Source organism: Salmo salar, chromosome 26, assembly GCF_965601325.2.
Source record: "Salmo salar chromosome 26, fSalSal1, whole genome shotgun sequence".
Lineage (NCBI taxonomy): Eukaryota > Metazoa > Chordata > Actinopteri > Salmoniformes > Salmonidae > Salmo > Salmo salar.
The window spans coordinates 32,132,563-32,148,749 of NC_138316.1; positions in this window are offsets into that span (position 1 = coordinate 32,132,563).

The window sequence follows — 16,187 nt, forward strand, 5'->3', positions numbered from 1 at the left end:
AATGATGTAATTCCCTTTCAAGTTTAACTAAGTCATTGGCCGGCCCCCGTGAGCACAGACATGATCTGGCGTCATAGAACCGCCTTTTCTATTGTTACGAATAAAACCTCCTCCTCAGGAAATCCTCTTCAGGCCCCCCGTTCCCTCGATGGACACCGAGGGGGCACAGGTTTGAGTTTAGACTAAGCAAACCCACAGCGTGAGCTGTGATTGCGAATAGTTATTGAATTCCTAACCATACCACGTGGAGTATTGGCTACACGGCTAGAAATGGTTAAACTCTGAGTCTATCGATCCCTACAGAATAAGAGCAAATCTTAGATACGAATTACTAGTCTGCAGATAGAAATGATGTAAACCTGGGATTGCGAATTCCAACAACCGCCGAAACATGAGAAAATGAGAACATTTCTGAATGGTACTCTGAAGTATTCATTCTAACCACGAAAGACTTTGCTCTTCAGGGAAGCAGAGAGAGAGAGAGAGACGCTGATGAACTGACTCTCCAACAGAAGGACTGACGATTCCAACAGAGATCACGACGACACACTGGGCGTAGATATATATTGACTGCATTTATTCATGAATGAGTGAGCGTTCATGTGCAAAGAATTAACATTTCAATTAATATAATGATCAACTGTGTAGTGATTTATTTTTGTCTTTCCTGCCTGTTCTCAGTCCACACCCACTTCCCTTTGTCCACCAAGCCATCATATCAGCTTAGCCCACTAGGGAACTTCCCCTATCATTTCCTTGTAACCATATCTACTGTTTGTGTGTTTATGCATTTCTGTGATTATTTAGTTAGTTAGTAAATAAATGATTAAGACAATTGGTGTATGGATGAATCATAGTAAAGGCTGGGTTTGTGCAGATAACCAACAATTTACGACGTTTGGAATGAGACTAACGTGAGGTAAAGAATAATTAAATAATTAGAAGACTAATTGATCAGATATTAAAATATCTGAAGAGTTATATTAGGAAATTATAACTTTGTAATCTGAAGATTTTCCTTGGTGCCCCGACTTCCTAGTTAATTACATTTACACGATTTGTTTAATCACATAATAATAATTACAGAGAATGGATTTGATAAAATACGTATTCACTTTTAATGATGCCAAAGACATGACACGATGTATCTTGATTGCATTGGTAGCTAGGTATGGTATTGCAGGAGTAGCTAGGTATTGTATTGTATTGCTAGCTAGGTATGGTATTGCAGGGGTAGCTAGGTATGGTATTGCAGGGGTAGCTAGGTATGGTATTGCAGGGGTAGCTATGTATGGTATTGCAGGGGTAGCTAGGTATGGTATTGCAGGGGTAGCTAGGTATGGTATTGCAGGGGTAGCTAGGTATGGCATTGCAGGGGTAGCTAGGTATGGTGTTGCAGGGGTAGCTAGGTATGGTATTGCAGGAGTAGCTAGGTATTGTATTGTATTGCTAGCTAGATATGTTATTGCAGGGGTAGCTAGGTATGGTATTGCAGGGGTAGCTAGGTATGGTATTGCATTGGTAGCTAGGTATGGTATTGCAGGGGTAGCTAGGTGTGGTATTGCATTGGTAGCTAGGTATGGTATTGCAGGGGTAGCTAGGTGTGGTATTGCATTGGTAGCTAGGTATGGTAGTGCAGGGGTAGCTAGGTATGGTATTGCAGGGTTAGCTAGGTATGGTATTGTAGGGGTAGCTAGGTATGGAATTGCATTGGTAGCTAGGTATGGTATTGCAGGGATAGCTAGGTATGGTATTGCAGGGGTAGCTAGGTATGGTATTGCATTGGTAGCTAGGTATGGTATTGAAGGGGTAGCTAGGTATGGTATTGCAGGGGTAGCTAGGTATGGCATTGCAGGGGTAGCTAGGTATGGTAGTGCAGGGGTAGCTAGGTATGGTATTGCATTGGTAGCTAGGTATGGTAGTGCAGGGGTAGCTAGGTATGGTATTGCAGGGGTAGCTAGGTATGGCATTGCAGGGGTAGCTAGGTATGGTAGTGCAGGGGTAGCTAGGTATGGTATTGCATTGGTTGCGTGGTATGGTATTGCAGGGGTAGCTCGGTATGGTATTGCAAGGGTAGCTAGGTATGGTATTGAAGTGGTAGCTAGGTATGGCATTGCAGGGGTAGCTAGGTATGGCATTGCATTGGTTGCTAGGTATGGTATTGCAGGAATAGCTAGGTATTGTATTGTATTGCTAGCTAGGTATGGTATTGAAGTGGTAGCTAGGTATGGTATTGCATTGGTAGCTAGGTATGGTATTGCAGGGGTAGCTAGGTATGGTATTGCAGGGGTAGCTAGGTATGGTATTGCAGGGGTAGCTAGGTATGGTATTGTAGGGGTAGCTAGGTATGGTATTGCATTGGTAGCTAGGTATGGTATTGCAGGGGTAGCTAGGTATGGTATTGCAGGGGTAGCTAGGTATGATATTGCAGGGGTAGCTAGGTATGGTATTGCATTGGTTGCTAGGTATGGTATTGCAGGGGTAGCTCGGTATGGTATTGCAAGGGTAGCTAGGTATGGTATTGAAGTGGTAGCTAGGTATGGTATTGCAGGGGTAGCTAGGTATGGTATTGCATTGGTTGCTAGGTATGGTATTGCAGGGGTAGCTCGGTATGGTATTGCAAGGGTAGCTAGGTATGGTATTGAAGTGGTAGCTAGGTATGGTATTGCAGGGGTAGCTAGGTATGGCATTGCATTGGTTGCTAGGTATGGTATTGCAGGAGTAGCTAGGTATGGTATTGTAGGGGTAGCTAGGTATGGTATTGCATTGGTAGCTAGGTATGGTATTGCAGGGGTAGCAAGGTATGGTATTGCAGGGGTAGCTAGGTGTGGTATTGCAGAGGTAGCTAGGTATGGTATTGTAGGGGTAGCTAGGTATGGTATTGCATTGGTAGCTAGGTATGGTATTGCAGGGGTAGCTAGGTATGGTATTGCAGGAGTAGCTAGGTATTGTATTGTATTGCTAGCTAGGTATGGTATTGAAGTGGTAGCTAGGTATGGTATTGCAGGGGTAGCTAGGTATGGTATTGCAGGGGTAGCTAGGTGTGGTATTGCAGAGGTAGCTAGGTATGGTATTGCAGGGGTAGCTAGGTATGGTATTGCAGGGGTAGCTAGGTATGGTATTGCATTGGTTGCTAGGTATGGTATTGCAGGGGTAGCTCGGTATGGTATTGCAAGGGTAGCTAGGTATGGTATTGAAGTGGTAGCTAGGTATGGTATTGCAGGGGTAGCTAGGTATGGTATTGCAGGGGTAGCTAGGTATGGTATTGCATTGGTTGCTAGGTATGGTATTGCAGGGGTAGCTCGGTATGGTATTGCAAGGGTAGCTAGGTATGGTATTGAAGTGGTAGCTAGGTATGGTATTGCAGGGGTAGCTAGGTATGGCATTGCATTGGTTGCTAGGTATGGTATTGCAGGAGTAGCTAGGTATGGTATTGTATTGCTAGCTAGGTATGGTATTGAAGTGGTAGCTAGGTATGGTATTGCAGGGGTAGCAAGGTATGGTATTGCAGGGGTAGCTAGGTGTGGTATTGCAGAGGTAGCTAGGTATGGTATTTTAGGGGTAGCTAGGTATGGTATTGCAGGGGTAGCTAGGTATGGTATTGTAGGGGTAGCTAGGTATGGTATTGCAGGGGTAGCTAGGTATGGTATTGCAGGGGTAGCTAGGTATGGTATTGCATTTGTAGCTAGGTATGGTATTGCAGGGGTAGCTAGGTATGGTAATGCATTGGTAGCTAGGTATGGTATTGCATTGGTAGCTAGGTATTGTATTGCAGGGGTAGCTAGGTATGGTATTGCATTGGTAGCTAGGTATTGTATTGCAGGGATAGCGACTTGCATCATCATCTAAAAGCAAGTCTGGATGCAAAAGGGCTTTGAGTTCATCTTGTGGCTTTGGCTGGGATTCAATCCTATATATCTTATTGAGCATATGTCCATTTAGATGGAGTGTACTGGGTTTCTGCTGGATTGTGTTTGTGTGCGTGTGTGCGTGTGTGCGTGTGTGCTGTGTGTGTGTGTGTGTGTGTGTGTGTGTGTGTGTGTGTGTGTGTGTGCAGGAGGATTCCTCAGTATTAAGATACAAGCTGCACTGCGGTCTCTAACATTTCCCCATTGATGCCTGCAAATGTCAGACACACACATCCACTACGCACTGACCTAAAACAGGATACACACACACACACACACACACACACACACACACACACACACACACACACACACACACACACACACACACACACACACACACACACACACACACACACACACAGTCTCTCTGTCTTTGTCTCTCTCTGTCTCTCTCACTCATTATTGTTGTGACATGGATTTGACATCCAGGTCTGTTCTGGCATGATGCCATGTCACGTTACACAGACATACCCCCCTCCCCCCCCCCCCACACACACACACACACACACACTTCCTCCCAGACAGATGGAGAGTGATAGCGTTGTAGCGTTGAGAGGCCTTGGACAGGGGTCCTGTTTCTTGGCTCTGTCCCTCAGGACAGGTCAGCAAACATAGGGCTCATGGGGCAAGATGGCAGAGAAAGATGGGGGATGGGTGGGGGGAGAGAGAGTGAGCCAGAGAGGCGTTTGAACCCAGCTCATCCTCCCACCACCATCCGCCCGCCACAAGACTGTGATAGCCCGCTGAGATAAAGCCTGATTTATTAACACAAGTCTTCAGAGGTCTCAGGCAAGACTACTCATGATGGAAGTGCAGTTCACTGAACTACCTCCACTACATTAGCTGGATGTCACAGCTAGGGCTTCCTCTTAGAGAAGCACAATGGCTCTGTCAGAGTCCCAGGGATAATCTATGTAATTCTGCATGCCAAATGGCACCCTATTCACTTCATACTACACTACTTTTGACCAGAGCCCTATGGGCCCTATGGGCCCTGGTCAAAACGAATGCACTACATAGGAAATAGGGTGCCATTATGTCTCAGGAGTACTGTATGTCAGAGTCCTATAGGAAGAGATACTGTATAGAAGGAGAAACGCACTGCTTGTTTTATAACGTCTAATGACTGAAACAGCTCGCAGAGGGCAGAGATGGTTGAAATGACCTCATTATAATAACAAGATTTGGTTGTAATCTGGTTGTAAATGGACTTAATTGCAACCAGTTTGGACTTTTCTTTCATCCTCTGGGTGGCTACCTCAAGTTAATCGATTTGTGTTTGTGTTGTTTTGTCTTCCTTTCCCTTCATGATTTGATTCATCAGTCTAGTCACGGCTTCTGGAAGGAGAGGTTAGTGTTGTTGTGTTTATCAGTCTTGTCATGGCTTCTGGAAGGAGAGGTTAGTGTTGTTGTGTTTATCAGTCTAGTCACGGCTTCTGGAAGGAGAGGTTAGTGTTGTTGTGTTTATCAGTCTAGTCACGGCTTCTGGAAGGAGAGGTTAGTGTTGTTGTGTTTATCAGTCTAGTCATGGCTTCTGGAAGGAGAGGTTAGTGTTGTTGTGTTTATCAGTCTAGTCAAGGCTTCTGGAAGGAGAGGTTAGTGTTGTTGTGTTTATCAGTCTAGTCACGGCTTCTGGAAGGAGAGGTTAGTGTTGTTGTGTTTATCAGTCTAGTCACGGCTTCTGGAAGGAGAGGTTAGTGTTGTATTTATCAGTCTAGTCATGGCTTCTGGAAGGAGAGGTTAGTGTTGTTGTATTGATGTTTGTTTTAGGTCAAATATGGTTCATAATGTTTGTTTATTTAACCTCTATGTAACAATAAAGATCATTTTGTGATTAGTAATGTTTGTTTATTTAACCTCTATGTAACGATAAAGATCATTTTGTGATTAGTAATGTTTGTTTATTTAACCTCTATGTAACGATAAAGATCATTTTGTGATTAGTAATGTTTGTTTATTTAACCTCTATGTAACGATAAAGATCATTTTGTGATTAGTAATGTTTGTTTATTTAACCTCTATGTAACGATAAAGATCATTTTGTGATTAGTAATGTTTGTTTATTTAACCTCTATGTAACGATAAAGATCATTTTGTGATTAGTAATGTTTGTTTATTTAACCTCTATGTAACGATGAAGATTCCTTTGTGATTAATAATCGAACACGTTGATCTTCAGTCTTGTGTCTCCAGTGAGTTAACTGACTCATAACTAATTTAAATATATCTGTTTGCTGCTTCCAAACCTATACGCATGTTACGCAAGAATGTGCCAATGCCTAATTCTCTTCAGAGCATGTTTCTAACTAATGGAAATATATTGGCTCTTATTAGAAGAAAAATAACATTGAGTTGGCTGGATTGTTGATGTCACATTTTTAGAGGTTTTGGCACTGTTCTATTCTATTCCTGATCTGACCAGTAGGTGGTGAGCAGTAGCCATGTACAGAGCCACCACCCTTCTCCCCCTCTCCCGCTCTCAGAGAGAGAGAGAGAGAGATGGGGTGGTGGATGGAGAGAGAGAGAGATAGAGAGATGGGGTGGTGGATGGAGAGAGAGGGAGCGAGAGATAGATGGGGTGGTGGATGGAGAGAGAGAGATAGAGAGATGGGGTGGTGGATGGAGAGGGAGGGAGCGAGAGATAGATGGGGTGGTGGATGGAGAGGGAGGGAGCGAGAGATAGATGGGGTGGTGGATGGAGAAAGAGGGAGCGAGAGATAGATGGGGTGGTGGATGGAGAGAGAGAGATAGAGAGATGGGGTGGTGGATGGAGAGGGAGGGAGCGAGAGATAGATGGGGTGGTGGATGGAGAGGGAGGGAGCGAGAGATAGATGGGGTGGTGGATGGAGAGGGAGGGAGGGAGGGAGCAAGAGATAGATGGGGTGGTGGATGGAGAGAGAGGGAGCGAGAGATAGATGGGGTGGTGGATGGAGAGAGAGAGAAAGAGAGAGATGGGGTGGTGGATGGAGAGAGAGAGAGAGAGAGAGAGAGAGAGAGAGAGAGGAGAGAGAGAGAGAGATGGGGTGGTGGATGGAGAGAGAGATATATATAGATGGGTGGTGGATGGAGAGAGAGAGATATAGGGTAGTGGATGGAGAGAGATATGGGGGTGGATGGAGAGAGAAAGAGAGAGAGAGAGAGAGAGATATTGGGGTTGGATGTAGAGAGAAAGAGAGAGAGAGATATGGGGGGTGGATGGAGTGAGAAAGAGAGAGAGAGAAATATGGGGGGTGGATGGAGAGAGAAAGAGAGAGAGAAAGAGACTGACTGACACTAGTAATGCTAGTGTTAGTGGGTGTGATTATAGTGATGGTAAGTGGGAGGGGCTGAGGTATTGTGGCTCTCTGTGCAGCCTATGGAGTGTGTCACACCCTTTTATACTGAGCTCTGACTCACAAGGATTTACCAGGGTTGAATCAGAGACGGGCTTCCAAGGCGTTGCCCCTGTGAATACTATAGCAGAACTAGTCTGATTTTATTTAAACATTTATTACTGAAGCAGCAATTACATTTGAAAATAAACCGCCATATGTTTTCCAAATGGTTGGTCACAAATGTCTCTATTTTAAAATCCAATATCATAATGTCCAATAATATATTAATCTGCCAATGAGTAACATTTCTAAACTGCATCATATGGAGAAGATGGGAGGAGAGGATAGATGGAGAAGATAGGAGGAGAGGATAGATGGAGAAGATGGGAGGAGAGGAGAGGATAGATGGAGAAGATGGGAGGAGAGGATATATGGAGAAGATGGGAGGAGAGGAGAGGATAGATGGAGAAGATGGGAGGAGAGGATATATGGAGAAGATGGGAGGAGAGATGGAAGGAGAGGAGAGGAGAGGATATATGGAGAAGATGGGAGGAGAGGATAGATGGAGAAGATGGGAGGAGAGATGGAAGGAGAGGAGAGGAGAGGATATATGGAGAAGATGGGAGGAGAGGATAGATGGAGAGGAGGGTGAGATGATGGGAGGAGAGGATAGATGGAGAGGAGGGTTAGATGATGGGAGGAGAGGATAGATGGAGAGGAGGGTTAGATGATGGGAGGAGAGGATAGATGGAGAGGAGGGTTAGATGATGGGAGGAGAGGATAGATGGAGAGGAGGGTTAGATGATGGGAGGAGGGGATAGATGGAGAGGAGGGTTAGATGATGGGAGGAGAGGATAGATGGAGAGGAGGGTTAGATGATGGGAGGAGAGGATAGATGGAGAGGAGGGTTAGATGATGGGAGGAGAGGATAGATGGAGAGGAGGGTTATATGATGGGAGGAGAGGATAGATGGAGAGGAGGATAGATGATGGGAGGAGAGGATAGATGGAGAGGAGGGTTAGATTATGGGAGGAGAGGATAGATGGAGAGGAGGGTTAGATGATGGGAGGAGAGGATAGATGGAGAGGAGGGTTAGATGATGGGAGGAGAGGATAGATGGTGAGGAGGGTTAGATGATGGGAGGAGAGGATAGATGGAGAGGAGGGTTAGATGATGGGAGGAGAGGATAGATGGAGAGGAGGGTTAGATGATGGGAGGAGGGGATAGATGGAGAGGATGGTTAGATGATGGGAGGAGAGGATAGATGGAGAGGAGGGTTAGATGATGGGAGGAGAGGATAGATGGAGAGGATGGTTAGATGATGGGAGGAGAGGATAGATGGAGAGGAGGGTGAGATGATGGGAGGAGAGGATAGATTGAGAGGAGGGTTAGATGATGGGAGGAGAGGATAGATGGAGAGGAGGGTTAGATGATGGGAGGAGAGGATAGATGGAGAGGAGGGTTAGATGATGGGAGGAGAGGATAGATGGAGAGGAGGGTTAGATGATGGGAGGAGAGGATAGATGGAGAGGAGGGTTAGATGATGGGAGGAGAGGATAGATGGAGAGGAGGGTTAGATGAAGCTAGTAGAATGGTGTTGGTCTGACTGAAGGTCTCACTACGATTATGTACGAGAGTGAGAGTGACCTGTCTCTGTCTCTCTCTCTCTGTGTCAACAGGAGAGAGAGAGAGGAAGGAAGGGAGAGAGGGAGAGAGAGAGAGAGAGAGAGAGAGAGAGAGAGAGAGAGAGAGGAGGGGGTGAGCTGGGAACGAGGATGGGAAGAGGCTTTGTGTGTGTGTGTGTGTGTGTGTGTGTGTGTGTGTGTGTGTGTGTGTGTGTGTGTGTGTGTGTGTGTGTGTGTGTGTGTGTGTGTGTGTGTGTGTGTGTGTGTGTGTGAGAGGAGGGTATATAGCAAAGCCCCTTCCCCTCAAAATAATTTGCACACACTCACACACGCATTATCTAATTATGACGCTCACTGAAAATGTAATCATACACACACACACACACACACACACACACACACACACACACACACACACACACACACACACACACACACACACACACACACACACACACACACACACACACACACACACACACACACACCAAGCCTCTTCCCATCCTCCTCTCTCTCCCTCTCCCCCTTCCTTCCTCCCTCTATCTCTCCCTCTCCCCCTTCCTTCCTCTCTCTCTCCTGTTGTCTCATGTGAGCCGCGGCTATGAGCTCATTCCTGTCAGCCAAGTGCAGTGAGCAGGGAGAGAGACACTGCTGCTCCCTCATCTCCTCTCTGGTCCATCTGAGGGGCTCTAACAGCCCAGCAGGAGACACCAAATCTGGGCAGGAGCCTTACCACCTCCCCCTTTCTGTCTGCTTGATCCCCTGGGCCAGGCACTGCGTGCTTAGGGCGTGTGTGTTTGCACGTGTGTGTGTGAGAGAGGAGCCAAGTCGGTCACACAGACAGCAGGAAAACGAGCCGAGACAGCATCCATCTACTATCTACCACGTCAGAACGAGAGGAGAGAGGGAGGAAGGAAGGATAGAGCGGTAGAATAAGAGACTGACGGAGGCATGGAGGAGAGGTGTGTGTCAGCCATGTGTGTGTGGAGCTGAGGCGTCAGTCACAGGCTCCGGCGAACGGACGGTCGGAGGGAAGGAGGACTGGAATGTGGATGTTGTCTGCCTGTCAGAGGGAAACGAAGCTGTGAGCTGGGGCTTAGCAGGCAGATCTCTCTCTGTGTCTCTGTGTCTCTTTCTCTCCTCCCTGCACACAGAGGAAAGAAACATTAGCTGCTAGCTCCATCTCTCCGCTGCTCTGCTCAGCCGACGCTCTATCTCTCTCTCCCTCTCCTCTCGCATCCCTTCATCTCTCTGCTCCAACCACAGTCTACCTGGAAATGATCTCACACTGGATGTTGCAGTCAGACACTGCTTTGCTCGCTGAATAGCATCGGCTTGCACTAGGAATTTACTAATCAGGTATTTATGCATTATGTATGTGTTTATAGTGTGTGTGGGTGTGTGTGTATGTATATATGTATATACATCGGTATGTATGTGAATGTGCCTGTTTGAATTGAGAGGGTATCCTTCTTGTTGCTTCCTCCCCTCCCCCTCCCTCTCGCGGCTCGCAGGCTCACATTCATGTGGACTTTTATGGTTGTATGATGGAATCATCACCCGGTATTCTAGAATTGTACATATCTGTGGAGGACACAGTCAGATGGCATGTTGATTTCATTAGGATTCTCCATCTAGTTATTCTTTCTAGACAAATACTGAGGCAAATATCTGCACATAGCGCACATCTGTTTTTCCCTCTCTCCAGTTTACAATTTCACACGCTATCTTTTCAGCATCAGTGAGAAGACATGTGAGCTGCTCTTGCTGTGTGTTTCACACTAGGAATATCAGATGAAATATTGTGTCAGGCTGGGCAAAAGGCACAGAGATGTTCTGATTCATTAAGAAAAATAGGCTGCTGAGAGAGAGAGAGAGAGAGAGAGAGAGAGGAGAGAGAGAGAGAGAGAGAGAGAGAGAGAGAGAGAGAGAGCGGGAGAAGAGAGAGAGAGCTGGGAGGATCTGGTGGGTTGAGCGTTATGGCAACGTTTTGGTTGGCTACCTCAACGTGGTTTGGTTATGTGAACGTAACATGAACATTATAGCAGTGTTCCTCAGTGCATTCTGTCTCGAGGTAATCCAGTGTAATCTAGGTTAGCAGCTGGTAGATAGTACAGCATATAAAAGTAATTTTTAGAGACAGTAAAGACTACACTGGCAGAGACAGTTTTTAGGTTAGATTACTAGAGAAAATGTATAGGTTAGATTAGTAGAGGTAGCATATAGGTTACATTACTATAGACATTATATAGGCTAGATTACTGGAGATAGTTTATGGGTTAGATTACTAGAGAAAATGTATAGGTTAGATTAGTAGAGGTAGTATATAGGTTACATTACTATAGACATTAAATAGGCTAGATTACTGGAGACAGTATATAAATTAGATTAGTAGAGACAGTATATAGGTTAGATTAGTATTGACATATTTTCTCTCCAAGATGGCATAGCAGTCAGACGTCTTTTGTCCTTGTCTTGTCCTGTCCCGTGTATATATATATTTACTTATTTTCTTCGCATATCTTTTTATATATATATTTTTTCTTCTAAAAGCTCAACTTCAAAGCACTCTCCTGCAACTCGCCTCACCAATTAAAAAAATTAAAAAATAAATATTATTCACCTCAAATCTGAAATCCACAACAGAAGCTAGCCGGAAGCTAGCGTTAGTATTCAGCTAACCACGGTGGCCGGTCATCAGCTATCTCTTAGCTCGAATAGCTATCGCCAGTTTTGTACAACGCGAAGCAGACCAGAACATACCAAAACTATTTTGCTCTCCATATCCCCGGATTTCTATCGCAAGCTCTGGACATTTACACCTGGATCTTGCAGCTAGCTAGCTGCTATCCGAGTGACTATTGGCTAACGTCGGTCCCAGAGCAAACATCAATTATTCCGGAGCTAGCCAGCTGAAGAGTTCCATCAGCCACTCCTGGGCTACAATCACCTATCCGGACCCGTTTCACTGCCGATGCGGAGCCCCACCGGGCCTTCACGACTGGACTACCGACGTTATCTGCCCGAGGGAGTTATCCAACTGGCCCCTCCGTCGCGACGTAACCTGAACGCCCATCTGCGGCCCGCTAATCGTGAGATTTCTTATCGGCTGCTATCTGAATAGGTCTATCGGACAATTTTCTTGGGCCACTATAACTATAACTATTTTGCCAATTGGATTGGTCCCCTCTACCACACGGAACCCCACTAATCTACAGACGGAAATGCACAAGGTGGATAAAAACAGAGCTCCCTCCATCTTCTGCCAGCTTGCTACCTATGGCCTGGCTAGCTGTCTGAATCTCACTGGACCCTTATGATCACTCGGCTAAGCATGCCTCTCCTTAATGTCAATATGCCTTGTCCATTGCTGTTCTGGTTAGTTTTTATTGGCTTATTTCACTGTAGAGCCTCTAGCACTGCTCATTATACCTTATCCAACCTTTCAGTTCCACCACCACACATGCTATGACATCTCCTGGTTTCAATGATGTTTCTAGAGACAATATCTCTCTCATCATCACTCAATGCCTAGGTTTACCTCCACTGTATTCACATCCTACCATACATTTGTCTGTACATTATACCTTGAAGCTATTTTATCACCCCCAGAAACCTACTCCTTTTACTCTCTATTCCGGACGTCATAGACAACCAATTCTCATAGCTTTTAGCCGTACCCTTCTCCTACTCCTCCTCTGTTCCTCTGGTGATGTAGAGGTGAATCCAGGCCCTGCAGTGCCAAGCTCCACCCCTATTCCCCAGGCGCTCTCTTTTGATGACTTCTGTAACCGTAATAGCCTTGGTTTCATGCATGTTAACATTAGAAGCCTCCACCCTAAGTTTGTTTTATTCACTGCTTTAGCACACTCTGCCAACCCGGATGTCCTAGCCGTGTCTGAAACCTGGCTTAGGAAGACCACCAAAAACTCTGAAATCTTTATCCCTAACTACAACATTTTCAGACACGATAGAACGGCCAAAGGGGGCGGTGTTGCAATCTACTGCAGAGATAGCCTGCAGAGTTCTGTCCTACTATTCAGGTCTGTACCCAAACAATTTGAACTTCTACTTTTAAAAATCCACCTCTCTAAAACCAAGTCTCTCACCGTTGCCGCCTGCTATAGACCACCCTCTGCCCCCAGCTGTGCTCTGGACACCATATCTGAACTGATTGCCCCCATCTATCTTCAGAGCTCGTGCTGCTAGGTGACCTAAACTGGGACATGCTTAACTAGTATGGGCTATGTGGGACGCTAGCGTTCCACCCGCGGTTCAGCCAGTGAAATAGCAGGGTGGCAAATTCAAAACAACAAAACATCTCATAATTCAAATGTTTCAAACATACAAGTATTATACACCATTTTAAAGATAAGATTCTCCTTAATCTAACCACAGTGTCCGATTTCAAAAAGGCTTGTTAGGACATCACCTTGACAAGAAAAACCACACAGACATTTTCCAAGCAAGGAGAGGCGTCACAAAAACCAGAAATACATCTAAAAGGAATCACTAACCTTTGATGATCTTCATCAGATGACACTCCCAGGACTCAATGTTACAAAATACATGTATGTTTTGTTCGATAAAGTTCATATTTATATCCATAAACCCCATTTTACATGGGCGCGTGATGTTCAGAAAATGTATTCCCACCAAAACCCCCGGTGAATGAGCACATCAATTTACAAAAATACTCATCATAAACGTTGATAAACTTTACAACAGTTATTGAAAGAATTATAGATATACTACTCCTTAATGCAACCGCTGTGCCAGATTTTAAAATAGCTTTTCGGCGAAAGCACATTTTTCAATATTCTGAGTACAGAGCTCAGCCATCAAAGCAAGCTATACAGTTACCCGCCAAGTTCTGGAGTCAACTAAACTCAGAATTATTATTATAAATCTTCCCTTACCTTTGCTGATCTTCGTCAGAATGCACTCCCAGGACTCCCACTTCCACAAAAAATGTTTGTTTTGTTCGAAATACTCCATATTTATGTCCAAATACCTCCTTTTGTTCGCACGTTCAGGTCACTAATCCAAAGGCATAACGTGAGAGCGCAGAACCAGAGACGAAAAGTCAAATAGTTCCATTACCGTTCATAGAAACATGTCAAACGATGTTTACAATCAATCCTTAGGGTATTTTTAACATAAAACGTAGATAATATTCCAACCAAACAATAGCGTATTCATTACAGAGGAAAAAGAAGGAGAGGCGCGCCAACGTGCCCGCGCAGTAAACAACTCACTGGCCCCAGGCAGTCCACTGATTGTCTGAGCTCCTATTCTCTGCCCAGTAACAGTAGATGGATTAAACAAGTTTCTAAAGGCTGTTGACAGCCAATGGAAGCCTTAGGAAGTGCAAAATGACCCCACAGACACTGTAGTTTGAACAGGGATTAGATAGAAGAACTACAAGTCACTTCCTGGTTGGAATTTTTTCTCAGGTTTTTGCCTGCCATATGAGTTCTGTTATACTCACAGCCATCATTCAAACAGTTTTAGAAAATCCAGAGTGTTTTCTATCCAAATCTCTGTCAACATACATTTACATTTACATTTAAGTCATTTAGCAGACGCTCTTATCCAGAGCGACTTACAAATTGATGGATTCACCTTATGATATCCAGTGGAACAACCACTTTACAATAGTGCATCTAAATCTTTTAAGGGGGGGGGGGGGTTAGAAGGATTACTTTATCCTATCCTAGGTATTCCTTAAAGAGGTGGGGTTTCAGGTGTCTCCGGAAGGTGGTGATTGACTCCGCTGTCCTGGCGTCGTGAGGGAGCTTGTTCCACCATTGGGGTGCCAGAGCAGCGAACAGTTTTGACTGGGCTGAGCGGGAACTGTGCTTCCTCAGAGGTAGGGAGGCGAGCAGGCCAGAGGTGGATGAACGCAGTGCCCTTGTTTGGGTGTAGGGCCTGATCAGAGCCTGAAGGTACGGAGGTGTCGTTCCCTTCACAGCTCCGTAGGCAAGCACCATGGTCTTGTAGCGGATGCGAGCTTCAACAGGAAGCCAGTGGAGAGAGCGGAGGAGCGGGGTGACGTGAGAGAACTTGGGAAGGTTGAACACCAGACGGGCTGCGGCGTTCTGGATGAGTTGTAGGGGTTTAATGGCACAGGCAGGGAGCCCAGCCAACAGCGAGTTGCAGTAATCCAGACTGGAGATGACAAGTGCCTGGATTAGGACTTGCGCCGCTTCCTGTGTGAGGCAGGGTTGTACTCTGCGAATGTTGTATGAAGTTTAAAACCCCAGCCATCCTACAATCTAAGCTTGATGCCCTCAATCTCACACAAATTATCAATGAACCTACCTGGTACCACCCCAAAGTCGTAAACACAGGCACCCTCATAGATATCATCCTATCCAATTTACCTTCTAAATACACCTCTGCTGTTTTCAACCTAGATCTCAGCGATCACTGCCTCATTGCCTGCATCCGTAATGGGTCAGCGGTCAAACGACCTCCACTCATCACTGTCAAATGCTCCCTGAAACACTTCAGCGAGCAAGCCTTTCTAATCAGCCTGGCCTGGGTATCCTGGAAGGATATTGACCTCATCCCATCAGTAGAGGATGCCTGGTTATGTTTTTTAAATGCCTTCCTCACCATCTTAAATAAGCATGCCCCATTCAAGAAATGTAGAACCAGGAACAGATATAGCCCTTGTTTCTCCCCAGACCTGACTGCCCTTAACCAACACAAAAACATCCTGTGGCGTTCTGCATTAGCATCGAACAGCCCCTGTGATATGCAACTTTTCACGGAAGTTAGAAACCAATATATACAGGCAGTTAGAAAAGCCAAGGCTAGCTTTTTCAAGCAGAAATCTCCTTCCTGCAACACAAACTCAAAAACGTTCTGGGACACTGTAAAGTCCATGGAGAATAAGAACACCTCCTCCCAGCTGCCCACTTTACTAAGGATAGGAAACTCTGTCACCACCGATAAATCCACTATAATTGAGAATTTCAAAAAGCATTTTTCTACGGCTGGCCATGCTTTCCACCTAGCTACCCCTACCGCGGTCAACAGCACTGCACCCCCCACAGCTATTCGCCCAAGCCCATTTCTCCTCCCAAATCCTGTCAGCTGATGTTCTGAAAGAGCTGAAAAATCTGGACCCCTACAAATCAGCCGGGCTAGACAATCTGGATCCTTTCTTTCTAAAATGATCTGCCGAAATTGTTGCAACCCCTATTACTAGCCTGTTCAACCTCTCTTTCGTGTCATTTGAGATTCCCAAAGATTGGAAAGCAGCTGCGGGGGACACTCTTGAACCAAACTGCTACAGACCTATATCTATCCTACCCTACCTTTCTAAG